At 36.4% G+C, this 20,290-nt stretch overlaps 2 pseudogenes; both read right to left on the reverse strand.

Annotated features, from left to right (window-relative positions):
* Positions 1–1,696: 1,696 nt before the first annotated feature.
* Positions 1,697–3,820, reverse strand: LOC149048610 (uncharacterized; annotated as a pseudogene).
* An 11,253-nt stretch (positions 3,821–15,073) lies between these two features.
* Positions 15,074–19,510, reverse strand: LOC149048611 (uncharacterized; annotated as a pseudogene).
* Between the last annotated feature and the right edge of the window lie 780 nt (positions 19,511–20,290).

Raw genomic sequence — 20,290 nt, forward strand, 5'->3', positions numbered from 1 at the left:
CAAATATCAATATTTTGGAGTTCATCATTAAGTACGGATTCTAAGCAATTTGGGTTTGAGTGAGAATAAAAGAGACTGGAGTCATTAGCAAAAAGCAGAGGGTCTGTTAATTCAGAGGCATTAGGAAGGTCATTAATGTATAGAATGAACAATAGAGGGCCTAAAATCGAACCTTGAGGGACACCACACTTGATGGTTTGCATTGGAGAGCAAGCTTGATTGAAATGGATGAATTGCTAGCAGCAAGAAAAGTAGCTTTTAAACCACTGCAGAGCCACGTCACAGATACCATAGTGCTCCAATTTGGCAAACAAGATTTGATGGTCAAGAGTGTCAAATGCTCTGGAAAGGTCTGGGAAAACACCCACTGTTGTGTTGTGTGGGTCGATTGCAGAAGCTATTTTATTTACCAAATGAATTAGTGTGTGTGATGTTGAGTGATTTTTCCGAAATCCAAACTGACAGCAGTAAAGTATATCATGTCTTAGCAAATTCTACTAAGCGATTGTAGATAACTTTTTCGAAAAATTTGGAAAAATTAGACAACAAAGAAATAGGTCTGTAGTTTGCAAAAAAGTTAGGATCCTCTGCTTTAAAGATGGAAATAATTTTAGCGATTTTAAGTCCATTTGTCTGTGAAAATGCCTTGTAGCAGAGATAGATTGATAATATCTGCCAATGGAGCAGAAATTAGGTGAAATGAATACTTAATGATATGCATTGGGATACTGTCATAACCAGGAGCCTTCTTTGAAGCGAACATGCCACAAATGCTTTCCAGTTCTCTAGTTGTGGTGGGCTTTAAGTTAATGGAGGGATGGTTATTATCACCAAGATAAGAGCAAAAAGGATTCACACTGGGTACAGATTTTGTTAGGTTGGAATCAATGTTTGTAAAGTATTTACAGAATGTGTCAGTGATCTCCATTAGATCTGTTAATGTTCTGCCTTCAGATATGAATGATGTGTGAAGAGATGACTTACTTTTACGGTTGTTAATAACCTCATTTAACAATTTCCAAGTTGTTTTGAGGTCATTTCTGGCATTTTCAAATTTGGAGTCGTAGTATTTTCGTTTGGCAATGGGAATAAGATGGGTGAGTTTGTTTTTGTAGGCTTTATACTTCGTCTCAGAAGATGTGGAAGGTGATGTGACGAACTTTTTGTAAAGTCGGTTCTTCTTCTTAACAGATTTCAGAAGTCCAGGGCTAAGCTATCGACAAAAGAACTTATTTACCTGTTTACCTTTGAGAACTTTTAAAGGGAAACAGGTGTTATAGATTCTGGAGTATTCTTCAATAAAATCATTATAGGCTTCATTGGGATCTTCCAATTCTTCTTCACAGCCCTCTTCAAAACTTGCAACATTATTGATTAAATTATAATTTAAGGCGCACAAATCACTTCTCGCATGTACGGTACAATAGCAACATTGGCAGAAATAGTGTAGGATATACAGGACCCATCGTTTGGAATTTAATCCCTTGAGCCATCAAGGACGCTTCCTCCTATCAACTTTTTAAACAAAACTTAGACAAGCCTCCAAGATACTGGACCAACTCCAATTCGAAAAAGAGGCCTGTCTGATAACATCAAAACGATCAGATTTCTTATATTTTTAGTTTTTAAATTTTAATTTATTTATTTATTTATTTTATTTAAGATTTTATATAAATATAGTTTTTAATTTTTTAATTAGGTTGTTGGCAGGTCTACACCAGCCTTTAGGTTGCCGCAAACCGACCTGCCTTAACAAATAGTATATGTATGTATGTATGTATGTATGTATGTATGTGGCGAAATGAGGACCATTTTGCGTTCGAAAGATTCTCGTTGAATTTATGCAAATTATCGTCATTAAATGTGCGCATCGCAATTTTTTCTTTTCATCATTATGGGGGAAGTGGTAAATTATTCATAAGTTGTCTAAGTCTGCATGCTTTTTTTTGGGATGTTTGGAGTGGTGAACTCAATATAATACTGGTTGATTCTCAGCCTCATACCCAGCCCAAGGCTGGTAGATTCCATTTGCAACAAAATTTGCTTGAGTGGAGTAGACTGCTCACTGCCCACAACATTGTATTTTTCTTTATTGGAAAATAACAACTGTAATACATGTATAATGCATATGATTATTTGTGAAAATTAGGTGGAGAAGGAGTAATACATTAACATGGGGCTTGAATGTAACCATAATAAAATAACAGGATAAGGAACGAAACCAAATTATTATCATTTGTTTTGTAAACAGTGGGAGAAGGTAATCATAACAGCAATGAACATCAATGTAATAGAGTTGAGAACACAAAAACAACAAGAGCACAATGAAATAATTAGTGCTTAAAACAACCCTTAACAAAGATAGTATGTTATGGTGCTAGAAACTCAGACAACTGGGATATTGTTTTGTTTGTCATTGCACCATTACAGACAATCAATAATTGTTTTTTTCTGTCAAGTTACTAGAATTAATCTCAGTGGCCAAAGGAGAAGGAACTCTTCAAACGACAACAGCAACATTATCATTGTGCTATAACTAAGCTGGCAAAAACTGACAACTAATTTTGGATGCTTTTTCCACAATCATTTTTTTAGGTCCAGCGTGTAGTAGTTGTTGTTTCAACACTTTCGTGTCAATATCTGATAAGGCTCTGTCACACTTGATATTGATTAAAAAGCTCTGGACAGCGTCATTGAAAGCTGTGTATGTTGCTATTTTCTCCCCAACTTCAATGACAAGCTGGCAAACAAGTTTCGTCTTAAGCAAAGAAACTAAAGTCGTAATTTGGCAATTAGAGCATGTTATGGTGTCATCAGTAAAAGTTGACTCTTCTAACTTTCTGCTGCAAACTATACAAGAAAAATGTTGGTGAACATCAGTAACAGTGCAAGTTCCTGTTACAAGATAATCATGCAACTGTGGAATAGTTAGATTAACACTTGGTATGTCATTGATTTTTGTTATTTTGGTGAACTCAACGGTGTTAACAAACTTAGAGTCATCAAAAATCTTTATTTTACAGTTTTCTATGTGGTAAGATTTTCCTGTATTCACTTTGTCTATGGTTTCTTCCTGTAGAACTAATTTTACTGAATTGGTTTCATTGGCAAATATGCAGTCTGCTTTGTACCTTGTTCTTTCTCCGTGAACAATGGCTTGCTTGTTTTCAGACTTTGTCAATATCTTTACTTTGATATCAACGGTCTCATAAGGGTTTGCATCTAGAACTTGACTGATATTGTAGAATCTGTTACTAAAAGATCCCTTGAATGGGAATTGCAGAGTGGTTGTAGTAATCTTGGATTTCTTCGATATGATGCATTCTTCGGTAGATAACGAGAATCTATTTGAGGAAGACAATTGGGCCCCAACTATCTTGACTGGTGATTTTTTCTGCTTTAATTGGTGCAAAGTGACACACTTTTCTGGGGAAAAGGAGACAGCACGAACTGCTTCATCTTCTGAAGTTTGTAATTTTTAAGTCAAAATACTTTGTGGTTGTGTTTGATGCTGTCTTTATTGTACTTAGGAGATGGACACAGCCTTCAATAGTTGGAGATGCTGAATTAGAGAAGAAGTTTGTTTTAGACGAGTAATTGAAACATATTTCTGACAGAAAATGCCAGTTTAAGTATGGTACAGCCTACATGTTGGAAGTTTTGTAAGGTATTTACATATACTATGAGACTAAAGCAATAAACAGTAGTTGCAAAGAGGGGAATGGTTGCCGAATACTGTTGCTCATCAAAAGGAACAGCAGATCTACTGAATTTGAAAGTGTTGAAGAAAAATATGAATCAAATTACTTGAAATGCACATTGTGATGTATGAATGAAAATAGTAACAAGTGGATGGTGTGAATGAATGGAAAACTATGAAAGGGATAGTCACAATTGTGGCATAACCTTTTCTGCTAACATGGTGTGTGGTGCCTGATCAAGTGGGGTTGTCTAAAAGCGCCAGCTACAGTTCGTCAGTAATAAAAAGAAAAAAGGAAAAAGAAAACTGAAGGAAAAAAGAAAGGTTTTGAATCTACTGAAACCAAGAATGAAGTGCCTCATATTGTGGAGTAATGATAAAGAAATCAAATGCAACAAAACAAGAATCGGAAGTACTGTAGTGTTTTGTATTTAGGAACGCTTCTCAATGATTTTCACTAGATGTAATACAATGCCCACCAACACGACTAGACGCAAAATGGTTGCCTGTTGTTTTCTCTGTGCTAACTGGATTAGTTTGTTTTCTAAATTTCTCGAATTCGCTGATGCTTGATACTAATTTGGTATCTCACTTAAAATCTAAATGGGAAATAATCTTGAACTAGTGCTTTCTGAGTCGTTTGCACTTTAATACAATTCTGCAATTCACCGTTTAGATAAGCAACTGCACATCGCGTCAGATAATTTCTCACAGTCAAAATAAGATAAAGATTTCAAGTTGTACTGATGGCAAGATAGCAACGGTATTTTTGAGTCATGGGAAAAATCAAAAGAAGATGGAATCCTGTTGGGAACTACAGTAGTAGTCTCTTTCAATTCTACACTTACTGTACACTTTGAAGGAAAGCACTGGTACTCCAAATTTTTTTCTTTTGCGGAAAAATTTGTGCTGTGTCACATGTGAGAAGTGACTACTAAATTGTTTTTTTGAACTCACTATTAAAAATGATTAAATCTTCTTAGAGTGGTAAAAGGAATGTTAGAATAGCCAGTTAGAATAGTGCAAACATATAAAAATTGCTTCAAGGAGAGGCAATATCAGTTGATGGGAAAACCCTACATTCATTTTGCTTCAGGGGCTTTGCCCCCGGACCCTTAACGGGGCACTGCCCCTGTATGCCACTGGGGGCCTCGGTGGCCCCCAGACCCCCCGCCTAGCAAGGGTGCCTTCGACCCCCAGTGCCACCTACTTTCTTACATTCTCCTTCTTCTTCAAATATTTTTGACAACCCTGATCAGGTGGATGTTGACGTTCATAAACAGTCTTAGAGTACAGGGTTTTTAACATTTGAAATGTTCTTAAAGAAACGAGTAAGTATAGTACCTTAAAGAAACATATAGTAGCAAACCTTTATTTAACTAGGGTAATCCCTTCAGAATACTTTAAAGTATATCTGTTATCACTAGGAGCCCTAGATTAAAACTAATAAAAAGTTCAAAATAAATAATAAGAAACTAAGTAACTATAAGTTAATAATAGTGCAGTATAACAATTAAAATTAATTCTTATTTACTGAATAATTATCATACACAACTGAGCCATTATAATTAAAACTTTTCTTGGCGGTCTCAGTTCTTACTGCATTTAAGTATATAAAATTGCTTCTTGTTTCTCTTGAATTAACTTCCTTATTCAACTTAAAATAATTCTTTAAAAACTGTGGTACATTATTATTTAAACACCTCTTCACTAAACCTAAAATATGAGCGTTACGGCGATCTTCTAAACTCTGAAATTTAAGATAGTCGGTGGATGTTGTACCACATTTAGATTTAACTATAATATTTGAGGCCCGCTTTTGCAAAGATTCAAGACTTTCCATATCTGCTTTATTCCAGCTGGACCAAACAACATTGCAATAATCAAAAATGGGCAAAATTAATGAATTATACATCTCAAAAGCTGCATGTATAGTGATATTCCTTCTGAGGCATCCTAAGACACCAACTCTTTTACCAACCTTAGAAATAACATGACGAACGTGGTCTTTCCACGTAAGACTATCGTCAATAACGATGCCTAAATACTTAAAATCATAAACTCTATTAATTTCATAATCACCTATTTTGAGAACTACTGTGTCAGAAAGCCTTGCATCAGTTCCAAAAATTACAAATTCTGTTTTTCTTTTGTTGATAAAAAGAGAATGACAAAGAGTCCATTTATTCACTTTATCTAGTTTGGTATTCAAAGCTTCCTCCAAGATTTTAATGTCCTTGCGGGCTGCAAAAACAACAGCATCATCAGCGTATAATAATGTATTACATTTGCTGATAGCAGTGGGTAAATCATTGATGAACAGCGCAAACAACAATGGTCCAAGGATTGGACCTTGCAGCACACCAAAAGCAACATCACAAAGGTCTGACAGAGTACTTTGGACTGTCACCACTTATCGTCTATCGGTTAGGTAATTCCTAAACCATCCAAGCCCTTTTCCAGTGACTCCATATCCCATAGTGAGTTTCTCCAGTAGCAGGTCATGGTCCACTGTGTCGAACGCTTTCCGCAAATCGATGAAAACTGCTCTAGTTAGTAGACCCTGATCCATACTATGACTTATGCTGTTAGTGAATGATAAGACAGCCAAATCAGTAGAGTGGCCCTTGTGGAAGCCACATTGGTAGGGACTCAATAACTTGGATATGGTCGGTAGTACAGATATCGGCCAATAATTATCCATGTCATTTGATTTGCCATTCTTGAACAAAGGATTTACACGTACCCATTTCCATTCAGAGGGGACGTATCCATAAATCAAAGAAGCATGAATGAGAGTAGTCAACGGTTTGGCTATTATTTTAGCTGAGTCCTTTAGCAGACGTGCAGGTAACTTATCAAGTCCAACTTTTTTTTTTTTGAGCTTCTTTAGTTGATCACAGATGAAATCGACAGATACGTCCTCAAAACGGAAAGTGTACGATGGACCTGACATCAGATGGTAGACATCATCCAAAAACTTGAAAGAGTCTGTCCACAGTTTTAGTGAAGAAATTATTAAAGCTGTTTGTAATTTCCTTGTCATCGTAAATTTGAGTTCCATTAAGATCAATACTGGTAACACGCTTTGTTTTCTGGCCAGGCATGATCTGCTTAACAGTTTTCCAAAACTTTTTAGGATCGTCACTGTTTTTATCAATAAGTTTTCTGCTACATTTACTTTTTGAATCACGGACAAGTTTTTCGAGATCTCCTATACGCTGACCAGTCTTCATCCAAATTGGAACGCCTAGCTTTATTTAACAGGAACTCACGCTGACGAATTTCACGTTTAATCAATCCATTCATCCAAGGACAGGTAAGACCACATACCTTTTTGGTTATCAATGGGGTGTGCTCATCCACAATGGACACAAATGAGCCTTTGAAACTTGTCCAGAGATCGTTTACAACTGATGAACCATTAACATTCCCAGGGGAATCCTTTCTTTTCACCACAGATTTTCAGTCAACATCTCTAAGATCTTTACAAAACTTGTGTTGGTCATAATTTGCATAATTCCTGAAAATTTTCATTTCATACGGGAAGCGCATCCAATTTAATTTCTGAACACAGTAGATAAGTTCGTGATCGTTGAGGCCAGAGGATAACACGCCAGAAGATCATATGTTCTGAGGATTGTTTCTAGCAATCAGGTCAATTAACGTAGAAGACTCAGATGCAATCCGCGTCAGAGAATTAGTTCACTAAAGCTCAGGGACTTGAATAAACATTTCATCTGTTTACACTCAGGCTGTGTTGTCTTCTTTGCAGAAAAGTTGCAACTAAAATCTCCCAAAACCAGAACTTCTTTATTCTCTACAGATAATGACTCGATTGTATCTGAAAAAACATTCTTGAAGTTGAGATTAGTGTGCTTTGATGAGTTCGGAGGCCTATAAACGTTCCAAAAAGAAAACTTCTGGATTTTGGCAGTGTAATTTCAAGTCACAGGCCTTCGACATCGGGTCTCTCCAAATCTGATCTTCGGATGACTGATAAATTATCTCTCACATACACTATCACACCTCCACCTTTTGAACCCCTGTCCTTCCTGAAGATGGTGTAACCAGGAATACTAACCTCTTCATCCAAAACAGAGCTGTTCAGCCATGTCTCAGTAAATAAAATAAGATGAATTCTGGACTTTAATGTGTTTATGATATAGCGTATTTCATCAAGCTTGTTTAAGAGGTTTCTGATGTTTTGATGTACACATTTTAAACCTTGAAGACTAGCAATATTCTTCAATTCACGAATAAAAATTGTTTCTTCTTGTTGAAAATCTTGAGAGTTCTGCCGAGAGACTTGAGGTATCGAACATAAGCGACAAGTCTTGTTCAGTTCAAACTCCACGCCAATGCATTTGAGATTGAAATTAGCATAACACTCCTTGCAACTCGCAAGAACTTTATTTTTCTTGACAAGTTTGAAACACCCAGCACAGCATACTTTTGAAGGCCCAGGATTTGAAGCAACATCATCACACAAGAGCAATGCATTTACCAGGATAAGTTTTCAGGTCAAACCAACAATTTGGCAGAACTTCTCTTAGTTAGTCGATGACATCATTGACGTGTGCTTCGTCTTAGAAGTCTTGTGTACACTAATTACAGGTTTGCAGAGCTCTTGACTACTTTGAATACTGTAGACTCCATTTAACAAATCCCTTGACTGCATGTCTTTTCTTTGGGAAGTTAATTCAGCCGTTAGAAGAAGTATTAGAAAGAAATGAACAAGATGTACGGAGAACCTAAAAAAAGCAGCGGCCGCCATCATTATGCAATCTTTGCACTATTTGTTTCCTTGAGAAATACTTACTTTATTGGGGCGGTGGAGGGATGGTGTATGGTGGTTTAATTTAAAAAGGATAATACAGTTGAATAAAGAAAAAAAATCTTAAAAATATCCAAGTAACAAAACAGAAAAAAAAATTGACCTCTCCGAACAGACCAGGGTTATCATCCCACACAGAAAGGACTGGGACTGGGCTTTGTTTTTGGCGAATGGCGAATGAATGCTGATCATGGATTGTGCTAATTATGGCCTCAAAGGGTGAATGGAAGAAGGACGATCAGTTGAAACAAGACTTAAAAACATATGTTAGCCAAAATCTAAAGAGATCAGAGGTTCTTGATTTTATTTATTTATTTTTTTGTATTTTATTAATTTTTATTAATTCAAAGTTACATACATTTTTCATAAACAAACATAATTCACATAAACAGACAGATACGGTACATCATATATCTACATACACAATCCACAGTTCCTCTTAGCTCTCCTCGGCTTCTAAATATAATACTAGTACAGTGCAGCAACAAACATGAGATACTATATCATCTAATAATTTTTGTACTTGTCCCATTTCATATTATGAGCTTTTAGCTTATTAATTGATTTTGCGATCATTGTCTCGAGTTGGTGGATCGTTTTAATTTTGAGGTTTAATACTTTAATTGAAGGAAGAGATTTGTTCTGTTTGCATTGATGCTTTGAGAATTACCGAAAATGTTATCTTTTCCTGAGCACTCTTGAAAGTCTTTAGTACTATCATTTAGTTTCCACTCCTCATTGAAGGTTATACCTTCCTCTTTATAAAGAGAACTCTTGAGTGAAAGCCACCTAGCTGCTTGAAAAACCTTATGCGGTCTGACATTCAAAGATGAAGCTGAACTTTTATATTTTAACTTTCTCTTTAACTGAACTTTAATGGTTCCACTGCACTTTCAACTCTTGGTAAAATGTGAAAAGTATCAGTTACATCTGCAGGAACATTAACAACATTGCCACTTATTTTTAATTGTTTACCTCTTGGAGCTTGTAATAGTTTTGAAAAGCTAGTCTTGGTGCAACCAGTCTACATTCCAATTCATTTAAGTAAAAAAAACTCTGGTTTCTTAGGGAATCTGCAATACATTTATAGCAGCTTGAGGTGGAACCTTATTCTTCTTTAAGTACTTATGACATGAATTGCACAACCACTCCTGATTGTCAAAACTTTTTTTTATCCAGAGTATATTTTCCAAGGTTATTATTAGATGACTTTAATGTTTCAGCCAAAATGGCACTATGCCTATACCATAATTGGTTGCAACGTCTACATGTATATATTGGACCTTTTGATACAAGACTGTGCAACACAGATGGCATGTCCTAACATTGCTTTTCTCTCCCTGTAAGCATCTCTTTGTGCTTTAAGTCTTTTTGCTCTGTCATCATTACTTTCATTAGCTCTTCTCTTTCTCATATATTGGTGCATATAAGTTGTGTGGTTTTCCTCCTTCTTGATAGCACAGATTCTTTACTTCTGAGAAGGCACATTACCTGTTTTGTTACTTTTCTCTACTGGTATACATTTATAAGCAATGTTTCCAAATGTTTGTGTATTATTAAAGTGACTGTGACAATTTCATGATGAATTCAATTAGCCAGAGGCTTGAACAGTTGAGACATAATGATATTCCTCAGTATGTCCTATGAAAATGGTTCTTGCACTTCTGAGGCAATTTAAGGGGTGTATAATAGTTTTTTCAGCAAAGTTATGATGAGATTCAACAATGTGAATTATAAGATTCATTGACTCTGCAACTCCTTGTATTATAATAGCATCACACCATGTACCCTGTCTCGACATATTTAACTAGCCTATCCATGATCTATTAGTATTACTCTCGATAAGTCTTTCTGGGTGATCGACCAAATATTGTACTCAAGTGCTTAAATGATAATCTGGAACACCATATAATTGATACGACATGGCTCTAAAAAACAGTTGCCTTCTCCACCTACATCCAGTGGCCTTAAACCAAGCTGATTTAATCTTGACAGAAGTAATGGTGAATTCTCAATAGGAAGTGGACCTGGATTTAATTCAACATCACCACATAGTAAAAGCCTTCTCTCCACTAAAAAGAATATCTCTGAAACAATTTCATTACTACATGTAGATTTGTTGCTTCAAAAATATATAAATTTTCTGGAATGGTTTTGCTTTACAGCTCCTTTAAGGCACAAGCATGCTCTTCTTAAACACCCACAGTTACTGGTGAGTGGCTGGTAATGCCCCATTTTTTTTTCAAACCACGAAAAAAAACACACTTGGGTAAAGAAACAATCACTTCTTATATCATATTCCAAACACCATCATGTATAATTCGTTGCAAGGTAATAAAACAGCAATGATCTTGGAGTAATTTACCTAATAGTGGCCTTAATTTTTTGTCTCAGGATTCTACTTTTCATAGCAATCATCGTTTTTGGACATTCACCCTTGAAGGAGCTTGATCTCTTTTATTTATTTATTATTATTATTTTTACTAAAAAATATTTAAAGAGGGAGCCCAGCTTGCCATAGCGGTTTTCAGCGAGGCCCTCAAAATTAACAAAATTATATATAAAATAAATAATCGCGTAATTAATAAGTAAAAGCATAACAGTGGGAACTATGAAATATCTAAAAGATGATATAAACAGAAAATAACAAAATTGATGAACAAGAGATGATACGCTAAACAACCATTAAGATTAAAAAAGTTTAAGCAATGAAGTTTTAAAAGCATCATAAGGTAGACATCTCATGTCTTCTGGAAGGGAATTCCAGTCTGTCTATGCACTATTAAAGGATCTGAGTAGACCCCAGTTCGTGTTTGATCTAATAGATCTAATATTTTCCTTGGAGCGAGTGTTATGGCTATGATAGTCTGTGCCTCGAGTAATCATACTGTTTCTTTCACTGTCATTTATAAGTTTATGCATAAAAAGACACCGTTGCATTGATCTTCTGGATGATGGATTGATCTAGTTCATATCCAGAAGTGCTTGAGTTGAAGAGGAAAATGTCGCTCAATCCAGTACTAGCTTAGCTGCTTTATTCTGAAGAACTTGAATAGAATCCATCAAAACTTTGTTATTTTTATCACCCCATATGATACTTGCATATTCGAGAATAGGAATGACCATTGTTGACACATAGATCCTCCTTGCATAAACTGGGAGAAGATGCTTGATTCGTTTTAGCACACCTAGTTTCTTTGCTATTTTACTTTGTAGTTGTTCAATATGGTCATGCCAAGTAAGATGCTGGTTTATGATCACTCCTAGATACTTGAATTTGGTAACGTCTCCAGTTGATCATTATTGGCTACAAGGGCTATGTCATTAAACTGACTTAATTTGTCACGTCCTCCAATGACCATAAACTTCGACTTAGTAACATTTAGTGTCAGCTTATTGTTATGTAACCAAGATGTAGTAGCTGCCAAGTCTGCATTGAGCTTTGATTGCAAATTGGTTTGCGAGTTCTCATGACAATGAAATGCTATGTCATCAGCAAACATTGTCATCTTTGAGTGCTGCAGTTCAGATTGAACTCCATCAATATACACCAAGAATAGCAATGGCCTCAGAATACTACCCTGTGGCACTCCCATGGTGACTTTAGCTGGGGCGGACAATGCATTTACACACATTGTTTTTTTAACTCGACCAGTGAGAGATGAGCGGAACCATTCTAAGCTTTTCCCTGCTACTCCTAGTGACTTGAGTTTGTTGATGAGGAGCAGATAATTGACAGTGTTGAACACCTTACGAAAGTCCGGGAACACTGTTCCCGTCACGCATCCTTTGTCCATATTTTCTAAGACTTGATCTGTAAAGTCAATTAGGGCTGTGGAAGTTGAACGCTTTAGTTGGAAGCCAAACTGTGATTGTGATAATAGTCTGTTTACTTCCAAAAAAGAACTTAACTGAATATGCGCTGATCTCTCTATGATCTTGCTTATAGCTGGTAAGATTGATATTGGCCAATAGTTATCCTTTATTGACTTATCACCATCTTTAAATAATGCAATGACTTTTGCACACTTCCAGACCCTTGGAAATACTCCATCACTGAAGGATTTATTGATCAAACCAGTTAGTGTTTGGGCAATGACGTTAGAAGCATCCTTCAACAGGCGAGCACTTAGCTTGTCAAGTCCAACAGCTTTGTTAGGTTTTAAGGATTTAAGGGCATTACGGACAAAGTTCACATTAACATTGTCCAAGTGGAATTTAGAAGAAGGAGTGTCAGAAGTAAAAGCAGTTGAAATGTTTTGAAACGGTTTTGCTTGTACTTTCCCTATTGACACAAAGTACTGGTTCATAATCTTGGCAATGGAGAGATTTTCAGTGCCATTTCCCATTTTCAAAGAGTGAAGAAACAGTCGACTGTTTAGTACCAGGGAGTATTTGTTTTATTGCACGCCACATTTCACAGGAATCACCCTTTGCGTCTTCAATCATCTGAGAAAAATATTTTGACTTGAGATTTTTTTTCTTCATGATTGGTATAATTGCGTAATTTTCTGTACATTCCCCAGTGGTAGGTACTATTGGTAGAGCATGCTTTCCTGTGGTGATAGTCTTTATCTCGTTTCATTTCAGCAAGTTTTGATGTTACCCATGGGGTTTTACTTCCCTTAGCTCGCTGAATCTTAAGAGGAGCATGTTCATTTGCTATCTCAGAAAACAGTTTTTCCCATAAGAAGACAGCAACATTGACATTTTCAGTTCCATCAACAACTGACCAGGGGACTTGAGTAAGATCTTTTATAAACTCCGACTTATTATAATTCTTGAAAGACCGATATTCAAATTTCTTTGGTGGAATTTTTAGAACGCCTCCTTTCATCATGTAATAAAGCAAGCTGTGATTGCTTAGAGTTGTATGGATGATGCCAGATTGAACAATTTCACCATTTGCCACGCAAAATGTGATTTTTTTCTTGATAATTTAAATTTTAAGGCTAGAATCATGAGAAACATCATATGTAGTACAATTTACTACAGCTTCCAAATGTGTTTCAGTGTTATTGAATACCCTTTCTGAAGTTGAAAAGTTGCCTTTTCCATCGTTCTGAAATTGAGGATTTTCTATGCACTCATTTTCAATCATTTTGACAACAGTTCATATAAGGGGCTTTCAACAGTTCTCCGAAAGGGAATTTTCATGAATCCTACGAGAGGATTTGCAGTTGTTCTCACAGGGGAATTCCTCTTCGTTACCACATGGGTAATTTCCTTTTTTGCAAGCCTTCGTCATTCTATTTTTTGCACTGGAAAATTATTAAATGCAAATCGAACACTGTTTGAAGAATGTGGTAACTCATAGTTGATCATTCTCCACCCAACTGTCTTCCTTTTGACATGTTCTGTTCGCAGAATCACACTTGTTTTCAAGCTATTCCCTTCATACCCAACGCAACAACACACATTGCGCAGTATGTCTTTTAAAGCACAAGCCGGAAGCAACGCCTTTTCTTGAAGGCTATTCAGAAACACTGACCAAAAGCTGTTGCAAATCATGTCTGACTTTAATATCAGGCAAAATAAAACATACTTACCAAAAGAAATAAGCAGAAAACAGTGTTGCTACTGCTTGTAAAGAAATCCATCCCACACGAACCAAGCTACTTACAATGATGTCCACAGTTGTCAAACCGGTTTAACCAGTTCACTGCATTGGTTTAGGAGATTTCTTTGTTCTGACTGGATAGATTGCTAATTTCTATTGTTTACACAAACGACGATAGCATAGTGCCTACAACCACAGCCAAGGCCTGGCCCTAGGCAAAAAAACGGGTAAGTGGTCAGATAAATCATATATAATAATGCCACTAAAAACACTATGGGCAAGGTTGTTGGTGAATATGTTGTCAATTACTGTCGCAGAGGATGAGGTGAGGTGTGTTGGATTGGAGATGAGAGGAAGAAAGGTGTGTGAAAATAAGCTGTCAATAAATTCCTGTGTTGGTGTTAGTTTTGTAACGTGTAACTTGTGTACTTTTCTGTTGTGTTTGTTTCGGTTTATTATTTCTTTGTTGGTTAATGATTTCTATTTCAATCAGTTTTATTTAAGCACATGTACCAGATATTATATTTCATATTTCATCACTATTAGTTTCTGTCAACACCATTATTCATGTACAATCCTCTATTGGCGATTTATCTGCAATCATTAGAAGTTAGACCAAAGTAAGTTGTTCTTTATTTCACATTTAAGATATTTCCTTTTTTTTTTTTGATACGTATATCAACTTCTCGCTTTCAATTCACTTTGTAATCGCTTCATTGCTAGTTAGGCTGGTGTTACATTCCTCAGGGATATTTTCTTAGTTTAATTTCTGCTGCATTTTCTTTAAGTTCGAATCACACAAATTCAGCTACAACATTACCATCAATCATAACTAAACTATCTCCAATCTTTAATTCTACCTCTTCATCTGTGATTTCACACTGATTTCCTTATTTTCATTTGTAATTTTGATTAAGTACTCCATTTGATTAAACCGTGATTTATGTTGTGCATTTGGATTGTCTTCTCCGCTACACTAGTAACCTTTAAAGGTTACAGTTGGAACATGATGATTGTATTGGAGAAGATCTGGGTTTAAGTCTCCCATCACATAACAATGCTTATTGTCTTTACAAATTGGTGGGAGAACATTGTTGAATTTGTCTATAAACATAGCAGTGTATGTTAAGAATCTGATAAAAACTTTTTTAGTATCATAGTTATGAATGAGTATCATACATAGAATGGAGTGTTTCATCAAAACATCATGAATTTCAATAAAGTTTTGCAGAAGTATTCTGCTGCACCTCATATTTTGAACTCTCTCCTTGGTGATCAATCTTGTGATAAAAGTGTCATGTTTGACATGTGCTAAATTTTAAATTTTTTTTAAGCTTTGGCTACCAGCAGTCACTATTAATATCCTAAAAAAACTAGAAATTAAATTTAATCTTACATCAAAGGTGTCAAATCCGAGCTCCATCATCTTCTGAGAATAAAAAGTAACCTTTCAGCTAACACTTCCTCCTTTTGGAACACTTACTCCACTCACTCTTTGACTTAGGCATTCCCCAGTCTGCTTTTTCCATGTATGGGTTTTTGGGACTGCTGTGTTTTTTGGGGTCTTTGGCGTCTTTGCAGGAACTTTGAGTGCTACACAAGTAAAAACATAAATTGGCGACAGCTGGCAGGATTTTGCGCCAAGATTAAATTAAATCCTACAGATTGCGTCTTATCAATGGCATTAACAGACTTCATAAGAAATGCTCATACGGATGCTCACAATAGGGTCAACTTACATGAACTGTTTCTGTATAGCTGTATAGGCTACTGTCAAAGGAACATCATTATATGTAACCACTGCAATCTATGTGGTTGGCACATGATTATAAATGTCTTTTAAGCCACAGTGGGTGTATTAGTATGTTGTTCACATTGTTGTTTCCCTAAAATGTGGAGGATTAAAAACCCGATAAGGTTTTCTCCTCACCATCAGTAGCAACGTCTTCATCACGGTCATCACCAAGTTTAAGGTATATGGTAAACTCATAGTAGCAAACTGACTCTAGATGCCTCTTGTGTTTCAAACTAAATAAATTCAGTAATGAGCCCACTCCCATAGAGGGTTTATCTTGTTTCTTCAACTAACTGTGTCCTCGAAAACTCACAGCCCTTCGACTAGTGGTTTGCTGATGGAAATAGCCTTTCATGCCCATTAAAAAAAAGGGTCAATGCACTTTTTGTGATAGCAGAATAAACTAATCTTGTTCAAAGCTACTAAGACATTTAACAATTGGTTCATACGTCAGTGTACGTTCATTGAGATATGAAGCACGCGGGAAGTTTGGAGAGCGCGAAAGATGTGTAAGAGTTGCTCAAGGCATAGCTGAGAGCAACTCTAGCTTCTTGAGTGCTCTCCAAACTTCCCAAGTGCTTCATATCTTGACGAACACACAGCTGAGGTATGAACCAATTGTTTTATAACATTTTCAACCCGATAGAAAATTTTTTTTCTTGGGGATTAGTTTGCTGATGTCATGAGCGTGCATAATAGGATTACGAAGCACACTCGCACAATCGAATTTGATTACACAAATTTAATAGCTATGTTTTAAAGCATTTTAACCAGTAATTCTTTTGAATGAAGGCACCTCAAATGCAATCTTTCTTTATGGTTTTTTTTAAATATATGTTTAATATTTCATTTCTTTCTGTTTTGTAAGAGGGGGACTTTTATTTTCATTTTTTTCCAGTTCAGCATGGGGAATACACAAACCTGAGAAAATTCTTTAACAGCCATTCCTGTCACTTTCCTCTTCAGCCTTGCCAAAATTATCAACATCTCAAAGATCTGGGCCTGCAATTTCTGGAAAAGAATATGAAAATGCAGATTTTATCTTAATTTAACATTGTTGAAGTGGAAAACTGTAGTGGAGCTGTGTAACTGTCAAATGTTGTAGATGTATTAAAATAAATTAGCAGCTGCAAACTAGAGTAGTTGATCTTATCTACCACCATGTGTTTAAACTGGGCTTAGGAGCAAAACATGCTTTATTCAGCGAAATAAAAGAGTAATATGGTTTTAATGTTTTTATTTTATTTGTTTAATATATAATAATCATAATTTTATTATTATTATTAAATACATGTAAACATCCAGAAGAAAAATAAATAAACATTTTTCACTAATTCAATATTGTGTTTAAGTAATTGTAATATAATGGCTCTGATAAGAAGTTCCCATAAATACTTTTTTTAGGATGTCCCCATAAGTATGGCATGTAGTCTCCATAAATAGTTGTGCATGGGCATGTCCCCATAAGTATGGCAAGTAGTCTGTTTAAATAGTTGTGTATTTGCATGTCCCGACTGGAATGTAAGTGTATCATGCTTTAGTTATTTTGGGGAAAAAAATGCAGTTTCAAAAACAACACGATCAACCTTTTTTGTGTGGTCCCTTGATCTTCCATGCTCTGCATACTTCAAGGATATAAGTATAAGAACAAGCAAATTATGCCTGAAATGTGGCATCTACAATCCTTCACAGGAATTTACAAATACATTGCCATCATTTTGAAACAGTGACAGATGTACCGTGGGATAAGGTTGGCAGAGTGAAGCATGAAGAATTTTAGACTTCATGCGAGGTGATTGCTTTTTCGTGGAACACGATTTGTAAGTAACTGATGTTTCCTCTCACTTTTATAACATAGTTGGCACCTTAAAAGTATTTTTAAAAACAAAAATGCTAGTGTGTGGCTTCCAAGAACAATAAAGACATAAGAACAAGGGAAATTAGTTATGGAATTGAAATTACCCACAATCTTGTACCAGTCATTTAACTCAATTTCTGCCAGTGTTTTCCCGGTGAACTTTCTTGTTTCACCTCGATCGATTGTAAGAAGTAGCTTGCTCACATTAGCAATCTCAACAGTTGATTTGTGAAGATGGTAGAAGTTCCCATGCACTTAGATATCATGACCAAGGTGCCTTGCTAGCCAGTCTACCTCTGTTTCGTTTAGAGAGGGGACTTGGGAAATGGTTGCTATACACTCTCTGAGCTTGGTACTGCCTATATTTGTGGGGTTTGACAGAGGTGGGTCACCCTCCATAGCAAATTGCAGCAGGCAATCCCATGCTCTCCTGTGGTCGAGTGACTGTCTGTTTGGCCTGGCAAATATAAGTGGATTTTCCTCTGGAACTCCCACAGCTTTTCTTGTCTTGATGAGGAGATTGATGGTATATTTCACCTTTGGTGTCAAAATTACCGGTACCTTTCTGCCCCTCTTACCATGAATCTCAACTATATCTAATCTGTTTTAAAATTAAGATAATTAAGGCATAAATTTCATTTGCTCAAACAATATTTTACAAATTTAAATTAAAATGCCTTCTTTGGTATTCAAAAATAATAAATAAGATAGAGAATGTGTTCTTTGGAATGGCCCAAAAACTTATTATCAGCATCAAAAGGACACATCATTATGCAGAACAATTTGAAAGACTTCCTAAAATGTTCCCACTGTCTTTGTTGCAATTGTGATACCATGACATCAAGATGTGCAATGTGTTACCCTGTAATGGGTTGTTGAAATTTCAAGGAGAAGGGAGCCAGGCTAAAGGCCAAACTTTGAAACTGAGGAAACTGTTTACTTAGACTGGATTTTCCAGGGTTCAAACCGATAAACCCACTGTGGGAGGGTGGGGGTAGAATGGATATTTCCAGCACAATGAGGCTAACCTTCCTTCATTATTTAAGACAAGGCCTCTATTAATACTAATTGATTAATTTGTTAATCAACCTTATATGTGGGCTTTTTACCTAGAATCTCACTCGCCATCTGGATAATTCTCTTTGAAAGCCACTTAGTGATGCCATAATCTCAGGGTTATTTACTTGCTTCCAGTCTGGTCTGTGAAGACAACTTTCTGAAAGCATCTTTGACACCTCCCCGTCCCTTCTTTTAATAAAAATAACCAGTCTTGCAAGTGTAGCTTAAGCAAGGTGGCTCCATGCTTCTAGCGGAGGTTCTGTAAGGACTTGTGTGCTGGAAGAAATCTTTGAAAGGAGGCTTCTTTGTAGTTTCTCAAGATCCTCTGCTAGAGATAATATTTCAATTTTATTAAACTTGCTTTCTTCCACGGTATTGAGAGAATGATGGGAAATACAATGGCCCCATTCAGAGTCTAAAAGTTTTTCAAAATTGTCAGAATCCTCTTGCAGATCTTTGTCCTTTGTGTGAAAGACTCTGCCCAGAAGAATAGAAACACACCTTTTTAGAGAATGAACAACCTTGAGAGACAATGATGGTGTTGCAACTCTCTGGACACCTTCAAACTCAAACTTTGAAAGGCTTTTCACTGCACTGATGACAACATCAAACCTCGCTGGCTTGATGAAATCTCCAAGCTGGGCATTTGGACTGAAATCTGCTGCACAATATTGTTTAAGGAGCCGAGCAAGTTCCCTCATTTTTTGAGCAGTAAGGTGCTGTTGCTTTTCACCATACTGTTCAACCAAAAACAACCCCACGTCCTTGATGAGCCAGTTGTCTTGAACAGCTAGAAAGACTTCATCTCTTTTCATAGTTAAGAACAGTCAGCTTAATATACTGCTGGCGTCACTAGAACAGGTGGAAGGATTAGGTTCCCTCATTTTTTGAGCAGTAAGGTGCTGATGCTTTTCACCGTACTGTTTAACCAAAAACAACCCCACTTCCTTGATGAGCCAGTTGTCTTGAGCAACCAGGAAGACTTCATCTCTTTTCATAGTTAAGAACAGTTAGCCTAATATACTGCTGGCGTCACTAGAACAGGTGGCAGGATTAGGTTCCCTCATTTTTGAGCAGTAAGGTGCTGTTGCTTTTCACCATACTGTTCAACCAAAAACAACCCCACTTTCTTGAAGAGCCAGTTGTCTTGAGCAACCAGGAAGACTTCATCTCTTTTCATAGTTAAGAACAGTCGGCTTAATATACTGCTGGTGTCACTAGAACAGGTGGCAGGATTAGGCAACAATGACCTAGCCTTGGCTTGCACCCTCTGATGTTTGAGGGAATTGTAACCTTCTCATTTAGAATCACGAATTGTGATGTGTTTCCGTAAGTTCTGTTGCTTTATGAAGCTAAAGCAATACTGGCATGGTAGGTAATCACCAGGAATGCATTTTTCATCAGAGGCGGGACGTGTCTTGAGAATGAGCTCCCCTCTTCCAGTTTCTAACACAGTCAAATTGTACTGATAGTTACTCAAT

The sequence above is a fragment of the Pocillopora damicornis genome, chromosome 3 (genome assembly GCF_964200805.1).
Source record: "Pocillopora damicornis chromosome 3, jaPocDami1.2, whole genome shotgun sequence".
Taxonomy (NCBI): domain Eukaryota; kingdom Metazoa; phylum Cnidaria; class Anthozoa; order Scleractinia; family Pocilloporidae; genus Pocillopora; species Pocillopora damicornis.